The sequence below is a fragment of the Aquila chrysaetos genome, chromosome 8 (assembly GCF_900496995.4).
Source record: "Aquila chrysaetos chrysaetos chromosome 8, bAquChr1.4, whole genome shotgun sequence".
NCBI classification, from domain to species: Eukaryota; Metazoa; Chordata; class Aves; order Accipitriformes; family Accipitridae; genus Aquila; species Aquila chrysaetos.
The window spans coordinates 30,989,082-31,002,947 of NC_044011.1; positions in this window are offsets into that span (position 1 = coordinate 30,989,082).

The following is a 13,866-nucleotide window of genomic DNA, read 5'->3' on the forward strand; positions in this document are numbered from 1 at the left end:
CAACCTAAGTCTTTCTGTGATGCATGGTTCCTTTACCTCAATAAATTACAACTTGAATAGTAACCACCCTCTTTTTAAAAGAGCTGATTAGCTTAGAGTTCTCCATTTCCCTGCTTCTCCTAGAACAGTGCTTTCCTTCCCGTCTACATATTTTGCCACCAGCTGGGCCTAACGGCTGGGTCAAGATTTCTGAATTCTGCAGCGCCTTGTGTGACAGACTGGAAATTCAGCAGCCACTTTATTAAAACTTGAAGCAAAAGCAGAAATGTATAATGAGTAGTCTAAATTATGGAATATGGAAATAGAGGAAACAGTCCAGCCCAGTTTCCCGCCTATTATTTTTTTTTTTTTAATACTGAATTCTGTTTATTTTGCACTCCGCCACATTTTCACTTTTCAATATGCTGCACATTTTTGTACTGATGATGTGCAACTGCACTGTAGCATTTGCCAAGATGCGGCAGTATGGGACTGTGGGAACCAGCACGCCGGGCAACATTTTTCAAAAGTGCCCAAAGAGCCTAAATTCTGCTGACTTTCATAAGAGCTTGCCACAAGGCAATTTTTGCCTCTTTAGAGAAATACAGCGAAACCAGCAAACCCCTTTCCTCTGAACACAGTTTTACCGCTGCAGAAGCGCCAGGGTTGGTTTAGCTGAGACGAGTGCTACAAACGGAGTAAAGACTCAGACACCTGATTGAGTTACCTTGGTTCAGCGAGTCGCAGCACGTCAGCTGAGGCGAGCGCCTTCCTGGTGGTTTTTCTGGCTGCGGTGCCAGCCATGTGGCAGAGCTGGCCCCCCCTGGCCTGGAGCAGGGAGGCAGCCCCGCGTTTTGGCAGCAGTGAGCCATTAAATTGCCTCATCCATTAAAGTGGCTCAGCCAAATTTACCATTAAATTATTACATATAATAATGAATAAGGTGGCAGCTCACCCTGTGTGTACCTACACAGGCTGTCTGTGGATGCACGGCAGTGGGTACTGCAGAGAAAGAGCTTTATACAACACGGCTGGTGGGAGCTAAGAGCAGAGTGAGGAGGTGGCCCTGGCCCAGCTGATGCGTGAAAAAGTTGTAAATCACTGTGAGGGGTTGCGTGACTGAGGCTTGATTTGGCTGATCACTTCTGACTAGTCTTGTCCTATGTTCAGTAGCATAGCGGATGAGCAGCCTTTCTGATCGTTAAAAAAATAAATAGAGATAAACAGAGCAATTCACACCTTCCACACCTATGGTTTTCAACCCTTCACTTCCCCAAGGAAAATATCACATTACTGGCTTGCAACTGGCTTTTTTTCAAGACTACTTCTGTGACTCTGGAATTAAAAAAAAAATAAATTCAGAAAGCCAGCCAAGTGGCTGAAGGACAGCTCTGCAGCAGGGAAGGGAAAGGAGGATCTCACAGCAAACACTGTGATGGTGGGTGAGATGAAGAGCTGACTGCCTCCTAAAAAAAAGACTTCAGCTGTCTCCATTGCAGGGAGGCTTTCGTTCCCACAGAGAAGGTAAAGAAAATACAGCTCATTTCTTGATGGCTTCAGGTGATAAGTGTCACCTGGCTTCACTTAGGTGATTTAGCACAGCTGGAGCACAGCTTGTGCAAGGCAACTCAGACTCCTGCTAGTGCTTTGCTGCACTGGCACAGGTAAGGATCTCCCTAGCCCGGTTGTGCCTCTGGGATAGGGGTGTTGGGGGGTTTATTTTATTGTTCTTGCTAAATCAGTTCCTCTACTTCATAGCCGATGCTCTGGATCTCCTAATATCTTTGTGCAGTGCTTTGTCGAGTCAAAACTATGCCACGTCAATGAAACACTGGGTTTTAAAACCTGCATGTTCTAATGCCTGTAATACTAGTGTTGACTTTACACTGGGGTTTCTCAGCTCAGTTTTGAGCCAGTGCTTTAGGAGCTAAATAGTATTAGTGATAAATATCCTCTTCTTTTCCATAATGAAATCTCCAGTGAATGTTTCCAGATAAATACTCCACACACACCGTGTACTGAAGCAAGTGGAAAAATGCAACAGTCCTGTCACTACAGAGGGACTTTTTTCAACGAAGGTGGCAGAAACATGGAGAATGAGGGCAGGTTTTTTCCCCGCCATTCACCTCTTTCTCTGAAGCCCACTGGTATCCCAAATCTAAGCCTGATGACAAATGCTGTATTCCCTGCAGAGATGCCTGAATGTTCTGCAACAGTCTTTTAAAACATCTATGTTTGCTGAGGTGCAGGAGAAAAGCTCTTGTGGGAAGTAAATCTCTCTTCGGTAGGGATTGTGACAACGTGCTCAGCGAAGGCATATCTGTTACACAGCCATTTGGCATGCCGTAAGGAAACAGCAGGAATAGGCTCATAGTGATTACTGGAGGTGAAGAAATAATTTAAACTAGGATGTGTCCCTTCTCTTAGTGTTTTTAATTAAGTTGCTGAGGTCTCAAATTAATTTCTGCTGGGCTAAGGATGGGCAGTTGGATTAGACGCTCCTTCCACCAGCGTTGAAGTGCAGGCTGTTTTTTGTGTCCTCCCTTAGTGTAGCTTTTAACATAGCAGTGCCCATGTTTGTGATACCCTAGCACCTGCAATGATAATTATAATACAAAATAGTGATAGATTCCCTAGGGAATGTCCCTGCTAGTAGAGGACAGGAATAATTTGAAATGTGCCTTTAAAGGACGATGATATTATGTCAAGTAAAGCAATGGAGAAAGAAAACAGAGAATCTGGGGCCTCTCATCTAAAGTATTTAATTCTAAGAAAAACGCTCTCTGCTACCCAACTTCAAGCGTGCTGTCTGGCAAACAAATGTGCACATCGCTGTTGCGCTCAAAGTGCAGTTTGGATAGCAACAGCTTCACCTACTGTCGGTGGTGGGATGGTAAAAGTCTCAGCAGATCTGGACAAGGTGGTCAGAGCACAGAGGTAAGCTGCAGAAAGGTGCCCAGGCGGCCTTTGCAGCAGACCTGATGCCTGGTGCGTGCCAGTGAAGAGCGGGGAGAGAGCGCAGCCACCCACCAGTGCCTGGGGAAATCACAGGAACATCCTTCCTGGTCCTGCCAGAGGCAGAAGTTTTGGAGAAAGTGCTGTGGTGGGCCAGAGACACGGGGCTGGGCTGGCTGGAGGCTCCTCTTTACGTGGCTACGGTGGGTTTACAGCAGTGCTCAGCACTTGTGAGAGAGCGAGGCGGGGAGAACAGTTTGAACGTGCAACGCTTTGGTACGCACAACTGAGGAAATCACTTAAGATCAAAGTACGTATTTATTCAAAGCAGCTGACCTGTCTGTAGAAGATTTTCACTCCTCTAGTACCCTGAAGACAACAGCAAGTGTGGAAACAAAATGGTATGGAAAAAGCAGTACCTGGAGCTCCACCTTGCTGCCCGAGACAGTTATTTGCTGCTAATCAACAACTAAGATTTTTCTTGTCTATTTATCGATAACATCCTCCTGCGGTGAGAATTGGCTTCAGGAGGTGGTGCAACCCTCCACAAATCCTTATGGGAGGCTTTAGAAAGACTGGTACAAAAAAGGGGCAAGCACCACTGAATAAAAACACAGCCCCGCCTGATAAAGCTCAGGCTTTATCCTTCCATTGCACTGGCTATAAACATTGTTCATTTTATGCAGTTATATCAGGTAATAGTTTGTATATTTCTTAGACTTAATGTCATTCTCTTAAAACGTGGTGGGATGTGTGGGCTTATTGCTGCTACTGAAGCTGCTGGTGGTGGTTTTTTTCTGGATAGTCCACCAGTCTGATCAAATGGCAGGGCATTCAGGCCAGCCTCTTGTGGTTTTAGTACCAGAGTCGCCTCTTCACAAGGTTAAAAACTCTGAGGCTGTTTCTAGCGCTAGATCTACAAAGCAGGTGGTTGATAAGATTATTGGCTCGAGAAAATAGGAAATTTGTGGCTGGGCCCACTATAAAAGGAAATTCTTTTCAATGATTTACAAATAAATGAACTTCAGTGCAGGCAGGATCAGCCCTCTGTGTATGAAGAGTCTTTTTACTGTATATGGAGACAGTAGAGAGATCTTTTTTAAACAAGAAACAACTTGAAACAGAATGAGAAATGGGGGGGGGGGGGGGGGAGAAGGCAAATTAACCCCTTTTTGACTTCTGGTACTTAACCTCAAGTAGCTTTTCAGTAGATCCCTGGGGGAGTTAGTCTGTAAAATACTACAATTAACAAGTGGGTTTAACTACAACATGTTGCTTTTCAACCACAGACAGGAAAAGATCCAATTGACACCTGCTTCAGACAACAAATGGGACACAAAAGATGAAACTCATTTCAAAGGGTCTATTTGTTTGTCTCTTGTCATGGATTAAACCAGGGGCCACTATTTCAGGATGAATTCTGCTCCCATTCCAGTCAATGGAAAAAAAGCCTATTTGTGTGAATAATGCAGAACCGGCCCTTGGCGAGGAAACAACTTGGTTTTTGCTGAAGTTTTACTGACAATTCTGTAGTAAGCGAGGATATAGTACTTCTGAAATGCTCGATTTGCAAGCCAGATGTTTGAAATATGAATATTCACACTTGCAGAACTTTAAACAGACCGATGAAAGTTTACTGAAAAACAATTGGGAATACAAGAATTTTTTTAAGAATGCAAAGTACCACAGTGCTTTTTAAAAATAGGTTTTCATTTGTTTGATTCAAGTCTAACTCAATTTAGAGAATTCTTCCTGTCTAAAGCAATTTCTCTGTGTGTGTGTGTAAGAACAGAGAAAAATTGCTGAAATTATGCTTTTTAGAAATTTAAACCAAAAGAAAAAAAATTGCTACTTCATTGCCAGTAGTTTCATTAAAGGACGTAATGAGATGCTGAAACAAAAACCCCAAATCGTCAATATGCTTAAACAAAAGCCCTGCACACGAACTGTTGCAGGGCTCCCCTAAACACGTGCATGCCTAATAAAATCTTTGCACTTTCTGTTTTGGGCCCAGCAGTCATGGTCCCTGGGTGCGGGTGAGGCCGTGAGCAGCTCGGCTGCAACCCAACTCTGCCTGGCCAAAGGAAAAGAAAAAAAGCCTGACATGAACATTTTGGCAGCTCTTTGTTTCAAAGAGAACAGAACTTTGTCTACTGCTTGCTGTCCTTTGATTTTTTTCATGGATGCGGTACTGGATGGGGTTTCCAAATCCCTGTCCCTGCCAAACAGCAAGCCAGATTTTGTCCTCAGATACCTGCCTCTAATCCCCTGGAATTGCACTGATTTTGGTCCACACATAAGCTTTTGCCTGTCTATTTAATCACTGAGGGGGGTTGTGGTAGTTAGAGCCTGGACTGTTATCTGTTGTTCTGCTCTTACGATTAACCTCACAATCACTTTTTTTTTTTCTTAAAGCCTTCAAACTTCAAGCTATGTGAGTATATTAAATTAGTGGGATATTTTTCAAACTTGCATTTCTAACGCTGACATATATGGAGGAAATAATGAAATGACGTCAAAGAAGCTCCAAAGCAGACGACAAACCCCAGTAGCTGCAGATTTTAACTCCCAGCTCTTTAGCTCTGAGCAGTAGCAGCCAGCAGTGCTGGCAAGCCTGCCTCAAGGAGGCCTAAAAACTGAATTTGGGAGTCTTGCCCACGGTGGCATTTGCTGCTGCAGAGTACCCATAGTCTGGAGGCCACTACCATCAGATGAGGATGCAGAAACCAGACTGTGTAGACAACCTATGAGCAGCCAAACCCACAATAAATTGTGTGTAACGGAGCACCAGTTCCAAGGCACACATGCAAAGAAGGTGATGGTGCACAGGGGAGTGCTAAATCTGCATTTCCTGCCTTTTGTAACAAGTACCCGCGCCCCCTCCAACAATGTTAAAATTCCATTAACAAATAATTTTGTCTTAAATGCTAGTTTTTAGCATGCATTTACTGAAATACTTTAATTCGGATTTCTGCCCTTTTAACTCCCGATGGTTCCTTGAGGCTAAAGGACACAGGGTTTTTGCAACAGTTTAATTCTTCTAATTTGAAACTGGGACACTTAAATACTGTGGTGCAACTGCCCCGTCTCTGCAGGTAGAGACGATGCAAACATAAAGAGTGTACTAGTCTGCAGGAATAAGCTATAGCAGTATAAAGAACCTTTTTCTGTTAACCTTACCTTCATTAGGGCTTTCACTAATTTAACCCTTTCAATTAAAAAAAATCATACCCCCTAGCTGAAATAGATAGAAAAATCTATGTGTAAAACGGGTATGGGATATAAAAGGGCTGGAAGGCATGATCATTCCTGACTAATAATACAATCTGAGGTATTAGATCTTAAATAGATCAATGGAATGTGTGTGGAACTAAAAGCTGCTGATTGTTGGTGCATTAGATGACAAAAATGTTAGCAATAGTTAAGGGTGCTGAGTGTGTCCCCCCCCCAAACCACAAACAAACTTAAATGATTGCCCGATAAACTAATTTAAACCGGATCCCATTTAGCACCTTGGGAGAAAATGAATGTGTACATGTTTCAATTGCTCTGTTTTGTCTCCTTCTTGTGATCATCAAGGCTGCAATATCTTTTCAAATGAGTTAAGTATGGCAGCTTTAATTCTGTCTCTAGAAAACACATGGCAATCCTCTTGGAAGCAGTTAGACTACAAACAGTTCTGGTTCAGGTAGTGCAGTGGTTGTATCTATAATGGCATCTACTCATTGTAGGCATCACTACCAAGTAAAATAGTTGATATGATCGTTAAAGAAATAGAGGACTTTCAAGCATAACACGAAAAGAGATATGATACCTCTCCAGTCCACTAGCATTCTTTGACTGTTTCAGCAAAATAACAGACAAAGCTTACTTGCCTTTGCAGAAAGACTCTTACTAGAGATTATGAAATAAACAATCATGGTTGAAAGGGCAAAATTCTACCACTGACTGAAAATGATTTAAACAGTAAAAATTTAAAAAAACGTAGAATAATACACACATATATATGTGTGTGTATATATATATATATATATAAACTGAGAAGTGATGTGCTAAATTTGGCAGACAACACAACACTGATAAAGCTAAACAAAGCTGAAGGAAAATAGGAACAAACTCCATTCCAAATAAACAATGCAACAACAAAGAAAGTCAGAGCAGACAAATGTAGCCTAAATGATATTGCAAAAATACTCCCATGCATTGCTTGATGCTAAGAGAACCATAATAACCTGTGTGCCAGCATGGACGATCAACAGTTGCCTGGGGAGAAGCGCTCAGGAGAAAAAGCTGTGGAGGATGGCAAGAAAATAATGCTGAAAATACGTTTTTGCTGTCATTTCAGTTAGTGTTTTAACTGATAACTCAATATCAAAATTAGAAAGCAATAGATGAAAAATTCCACATGACAGCCAGGGTCAAGGGAACTTTCCCAAGTGAGAAGGGATCTAGAAGGACCAAAAGGAAGGAAGCGAGCAGACATACAAAGTGGACAGAATAACATCTAGTTAAAACAGCAACTGGTTTACACAAAAGGAAACGACTTCTTCTGTACTATTGGACAGAGAGAATGCAGCATCATTAAATAACATGACTTCTGAAAGCAAAAAGAAGTATGCTTTTTAATAAATAATGCCTAGCACTGTAGAAATGAGTAGTGGGATTCAGACAGAAAAGTGTTGAAACCCAAAGAATTTCTCCACAAATCTAAGCATTTTTATGAGACCAAAATCTCTTCCACAGATAGCATAACATTAGCAAAATCAGTGGTCTTCCATCTAGTTTTTAATGTGGACTGCTGCATTTTTTCAGTAGACCTATGGATCCCTGTGCAGTTCTTGAGCCTACTGACAATATATTTGCTTTTCTTAGCTGCCCGTTGCTGCCCCACAGATTCATAAGCTACAGGCTGAAAATCTCCTTTCTGAAGGATTTCAACCCGTGGAGCTCAGGACACAGTCATCTCAAGACCAATTAAAAAAAGACAACTAGTGATGGGAATGGAAAGATTCTCCATTGGACTTAATTATCTAGGGCAAGGAGAAAACATCCCTTTCATCCAGGCATTGCGTAATTGTCTATTATGGGCTACAGTCTTGGCTTTAAAATGAGTGACAAAACTCATACTGAATTAAACAGAAGAAGGATTTGACCCATAAGGGTTCAGACATTTTGAAGCATCTGATTTGCTTATCACTGACAAAAAGAACCTGGGAAAAATAGTTCAGTACTTAGACAACATACTTGCAATGTCTGATAAGTCTCTCTCAAAAAAACCCACAAAACAAAACACTAAACCAAACAAGAAACCTGGGCTGATTCTGCCTGTCTCCACAGTGTACACGTGCATTTATGAGAGAAAGTAGTAAGTTTGCCTGTTGCCCAAGTGGAAGTCCAGGCCATACAGAGAAAATAAATTTTGTGTGTAATTTGGGGGTTTCCTGAGGCTCAGGAATGTGTGTATATATGTTGTATAATGTATATATATTATTAAATAGAAATAGAGTATAGGAAATCCAGAAATAATCAGCACTCAAAAGAGTGGTCAAGGCTATCATTACAAATAAAGAAACCAGGCTAAGAGACCAGTTACAGTGTGTGTTAGGCTGGCAAACTGGATTTTAAATTAAGTTTTAGCTGGAATGATTTTCTAAAGTTATTTTTAGCCTCAACCATGTGAGAAGCACATGGCTCCATAAATACATTCCCCTCAAGAATAAGTTAACAGGGTGGGGTGTGTGGAAGGAAACAACCTAAACAATTCATTTAAAGTTAATAACTGAGTTAAGAATTTTATAGCTTTGTTTTTTAAACATTTGTCATTAAAGTGTGATTGACTTTTGCAATAACAACCACGCATATACCAACAGTGCATGGGACAGTAGACTGATGGGAGGATTCACATGGGCTCCTATTAGCCTACAGCATTCCTGGGTCCCCCCTTGGAGCTGAGTGAGAGGGGAATTATTCACAAGAGCATTTTGGTGCACCTGTGGTAGGCTCTGGCTCTGAAATGCTCCATAAAGGAACCTGCCTTTTCCTTTGCTTATTCAGAGAGGGCTTTGGGAGAGTCAGCTTGCGCGAAAGCCTCCAGGAATCATTTTGGAAGACTTGCACAAGGAAAAAAGTAAAGAAAAGAAGAGTCATGCAATAATGCTCATACATTTTCACCAAATGTGTTTTGCCTTCCAGTGGAAGAGGGACATGAAAAAGGACTTGTGTGACAGAAATCTAGTCTGTTTTCCCAGCTACATTAGCAGATCTTACAAAAAGGCAATACTTCCTCTACAAATTGGCTCCTCTGGGTAGAGATAAAGATGACAAAGGGCTTGAGCAATTAAACAATATCATTATGTACTCAGCCTGCAAACATTTCAGTTAGGAGACACTCCTGAGCTTTAGGAGAAAAAAAAAAAGAAAAAAAAAAAGGAAAAAAAAAGGGCAGGGTGGAGAGAGAGATAAATGGGGCTTATTTATTGTGGTTCATTCCCTGACCCAAGAGGTCACAGGCCTGTCACTTGGGTGCTGCAGCTCTCTAGGTCTGCAGGTTGATGAGCAAATTCAGTCCTGGTAGGAGAGTAGACACACAGGACTTTGCTGCTTCTGCAAGATAGAGGCATTTTAGTCATTCTGTTAAGTCAACATAGGCACTAAATCACTGTTGTGATGGTGAACTTGGCTCCCAGTCTGGAGAGGACCCTCTGAGGGGTCTCCAGGACCATCTGTGGCCAACAGGGCCATGGAGTGAGGGCAGCTGGACCTCCATGCTGATGAAGGCCCTGGAGGAGTTATAGCTGGCCCTTCCACTTTGGGAGTGTTATTATTTATTTTTGTCATGCTGGATGGGAGGTGTAAAGGTTTTTGTCTCATTTTACATGACTACTTTGTTACATTGGATTTCCTCTAGTAGATGATCCACATAAAGGTTAAAATAAATGTAGTCACTATGAAATGCAGAAAAGGGACTTCATTAGCTGAAATGGCAATGAATTGTATTTTTTGGCATGTGGGAGTCTGGGTTTCACCTCCCCGTTGTATATGTCCATGTGTGTGTATCTGACTACAGACTTGATTTTCCTAAACTCTACAGAGAAGTTTATCTTTGGTTATTTCTACTGTGGACTACTGGCTTTGCCTCTTTTCAACATACAGATCAAAGACATTATGTAAAAACAGTGCAATTATGACTAAAATAAACACTTTAAACTCTGTTACTGTGATTTCATCCAGATTTTTTTTCTAGGTTTGTATTAACACTCATGTGACTCAATCAGCATTGGTAGCAATAAAATACACGATAATCCCCTGCTGATCCATCATTTGTACCCAGAAGACTTAGGCGGAGCAGCTTGTATTTTATTTCCTTTTTCTAGCCTCTGTCAAAAGTACATGCCCTTGTGAAACGTACATGTGATACTTAGAAATCAAAAGAACAGCTAATTAATTACATCCCACCTCCTCATATGGAAAATGGATCTAAACTAGCATCTAAAACACAATGTGTTTGCTTTAAATAGCCAAACGCGGAGGGACCAGAGAGATCTGTGGGGAATTTTTGGCACCAGATGAAGATTCTTTCAGCCCTCGAATCCCCCACCCTTGAATTCTGTGGTGGGTTAGCAGGGAAAGGATATAAAATTGTGGAATTTTTTTTAAAGGCTTTTCTCTTTGTTTTCTATTCTCCTTGGCTGCGCTCTTATATTTTAATACCGTATAATAGTAAGGAACAAGGAGGGTCATTCAAAAATATTTTTTAATCTTTATTAAAAACAGAACTGCCTTTTGCTGCCGCTGGACCACATTTACCTACAAAGTCCTAAAATGGCTGAAAGAACTGCAACCATAGCTTCTACTTAGGGGTTTTGAGGGGTGCCCACACAAGTCTGAATGACTGCTGGCAGTGGAGAATACCAGTCTTTCGCTAAGTTTTTACATGGTGCTGACCACTTCAGTATCAAGGCATTTCCCAAGGGTCCAAAATTAGATACCAGCATTGCTCTTTTGCTTCTGAAACAAAAAAGATGCTTTGCTTAGGCCTGACTTTTTCCACTTAGCCCCCCTTTCATTAAGGCATATTTAACTTTAATTCACCATGATGGGACAGTAGGAAGAATTTAAGGGTTTTGGTGAATGAGGAGGGCATTGCTCACGTATTAATAGCTATGAAGTGCCACAACAGCAAGAGATGGAGTGAACACTCGGTCTCGGCTGTGAAATGAGTTAGTTTCTTGCTTCCAAGAGTACGTGTACATTTGGGCTTTTTTATGGCTATATACATACTTGCACTTTCAGACTTAATTTTACTGTCTGCACCAGAAAAAGGAACTCTAAAGGCCTGAAGAAGGTTTCTGGAAGAAATAAGAAGGGTATAGGGAATAGGAGGGTTTAGAACAGAAGGTTTAATAATTCAGACGTATTAAGGGTGGCCCAGCCTATTCCAGTATGGGGGATGGAGCGCCTATATTTGCTTTTCCTTCCTTCCGCATGCTGTACAATCCCAGCATCTATTGCCATTTGCACAGATAAGCAATAAAGCCCCAAATCACTGGAATTAATGGATTTCTTCCACCTGGGGGGATTTCTATTTCCTGCCTAGTTTGTAAAGCATAATGTGCACCCCCAACTTCCATGCCATGGACAAGATCTCAAATTTCTATATGAAAGAAGTCAAACTCACTGCTAATCCTTATTGAGACTAATCAGATGATCCACGTGCTTTGCTTACACAGGCACACCTACTGGGAATTGAATTGCTGACATCATCTCATATACTGTGTGGAATGTAACATTGAACTATTAAGGAACACTAATATCAATTAGCAGTCTTCATATTTAAAAACAAGTAAACAAGAATTAAATAAACAAAAAAGTCAGAAACAGTTCATTTTAAAAGGAGAAGAATTTAAATGTTTATACACAAAAAGAAGAGCAATATAAAAAGAATTGCAAGCTGGCTTGTATAATGCATGAGGATGTCTGGGCTTCTCCATTATTATCTTTGATCTTGAAAAAAAATTCTCAGAAGATCAGAGAAAAAAATCATTAAAAAGAGTAAAATGCCATGTTAAAATCACATGAAACATTCTCATTAGAGTGTACACATCCTATCTCACACTCTTTGATGTAGTTACAATGGAATATGTTTTTTTTTCTTATAAAGAATGGGGAAAAGACAACTTCAGTACATACTATGTACCTACCAAAATAAATGGATCAACAGCATGTCATCTTGAATTGCCTTGGGAAAAGTATCCAGCAGAAATTACAGCAACATCACAGATATACAGACCAAGTATCTTAGACCAGTCAAAGTATCTATTATTGCTTGTTTTTATCTTTCTCTAAAGGGAAGCTATGTTTGACCTCTAAGGAAGGTCAACAACTTAATTATTGTACTCAAGACAAAGCTACTCTGTGCACAGGAAATGAAAGCTAAAGAGAATCACTTTGGAAAGAAAGACATTTTACTCTCTTAAATAAATGAGACCTGCAAAATTCAGTATTGTTTTCATCCTGACCAAGTCTTCTGGCTAGATGCTAAGTGATGTTCATTGGGTAAAGACAGGAAATCCAGGAGCCTTCCTGCGTTTGCAACACAAGAGTTGTAGCAGGGCAAAGCAGCTTGGCAGACAGTAAAAGAAAAAAAGTCTGTACAGGGAGAGGTCTCACAGCCATACTTCTTTAGAAAGCCAAATCCACTCGCTTGAGAAAACGAGCACCTTGAGGCATTTTGATTAAAAAAACCCCAATCACTTCTTATGCTAGAACACTGCTTAGAAGAGGATAGCTCAGATCTTCTAGAAAGTTGCAATTTGAAGAACAAGGAAGAGGCAGGAGCAGTTAGGCTCTGTGACATGCCACCTTCTGAGAGAACACCTAACGTTACAGTTCACCCCAAAAGTCCAAAACAACAAAAAAGAAAAAAAAAAAGAATGTGTCTCACCATCACAAAATATAAGCACTGTGCTCTGTTGCTGAGCTTTTTAACTAATACTGCTCTGCCAGCACGTACCTCAGTTTTTACTTTACTGCCATACACAGGAGCTGTGAGAGGTTTGATTGATCTTTGAGGTCCTGTCAGTAAAAACACTGTGCTGTTATTTGGGTTTGAGCTAACTGGTGCTAATCAGGCCAGCAGGAAGGACAGGCTGTAGCTCATGGAAAGAAAGGAAGGGTACAGCAGGAATGTGGAGCATTAGGGTTTCAGAGAGAACCCAGCGTCACCAAAAAGCACAGAGAAGGGATGCTATTCACCAGTGTTGGAAAGGCATGAATCTTTAACGAGGGTGGTCTGGCAAAGGGTGTAAATCACCAGCCACAAGCGTTTTCCAGAGAGGAAAATATGCTACTTCCAGTGAATAATGCAAAGACTGCAGCCCTGCTCTGGCTGAGGAGGGGAGTGACCACTTTACCATCAACCAGACGAATGTCCAGATTACAGGATCTTGGAGTGTTCTTAGTCTTGGAGTGTTCTTAGTCAGATGGATGTGGGCAAGTGTGTATGTGTGTGCTACCTCTTTCTAGAGCTTAACAATACATTTTTCCAATATCTGTACCAAAGTTTGTGCCCACAGGTAAGCACCTCCATAGAAATGGCCTGATTGTTACCAGTGCAGAGTGTTGCAGCTTCTCCCGTGGTTAATGGGAACTGTCATCAAAGTGCACTGTAACAGCGAGGCTGCTTCTGCTGAGCCCTCTGCTTATGGACTGAAGACCAAAACTCCCACCACCCATCATCGTAGCAGGGCCTATTCCCACCCTGCGGCACAGCTAAGAAGCTCCACCACTGCTAGTCCTCTCTCTCCCCACTCCATCCTACTCAGGCTTTGAAATACCTCCCTGGTGTTATATGGAGGAGGGTGGGAAGTCCAAGAGGGTAAAGAAATCCCTTCTGGCTCCCTACCTGTGGTATATCCCCACCTGTGGGGCTGG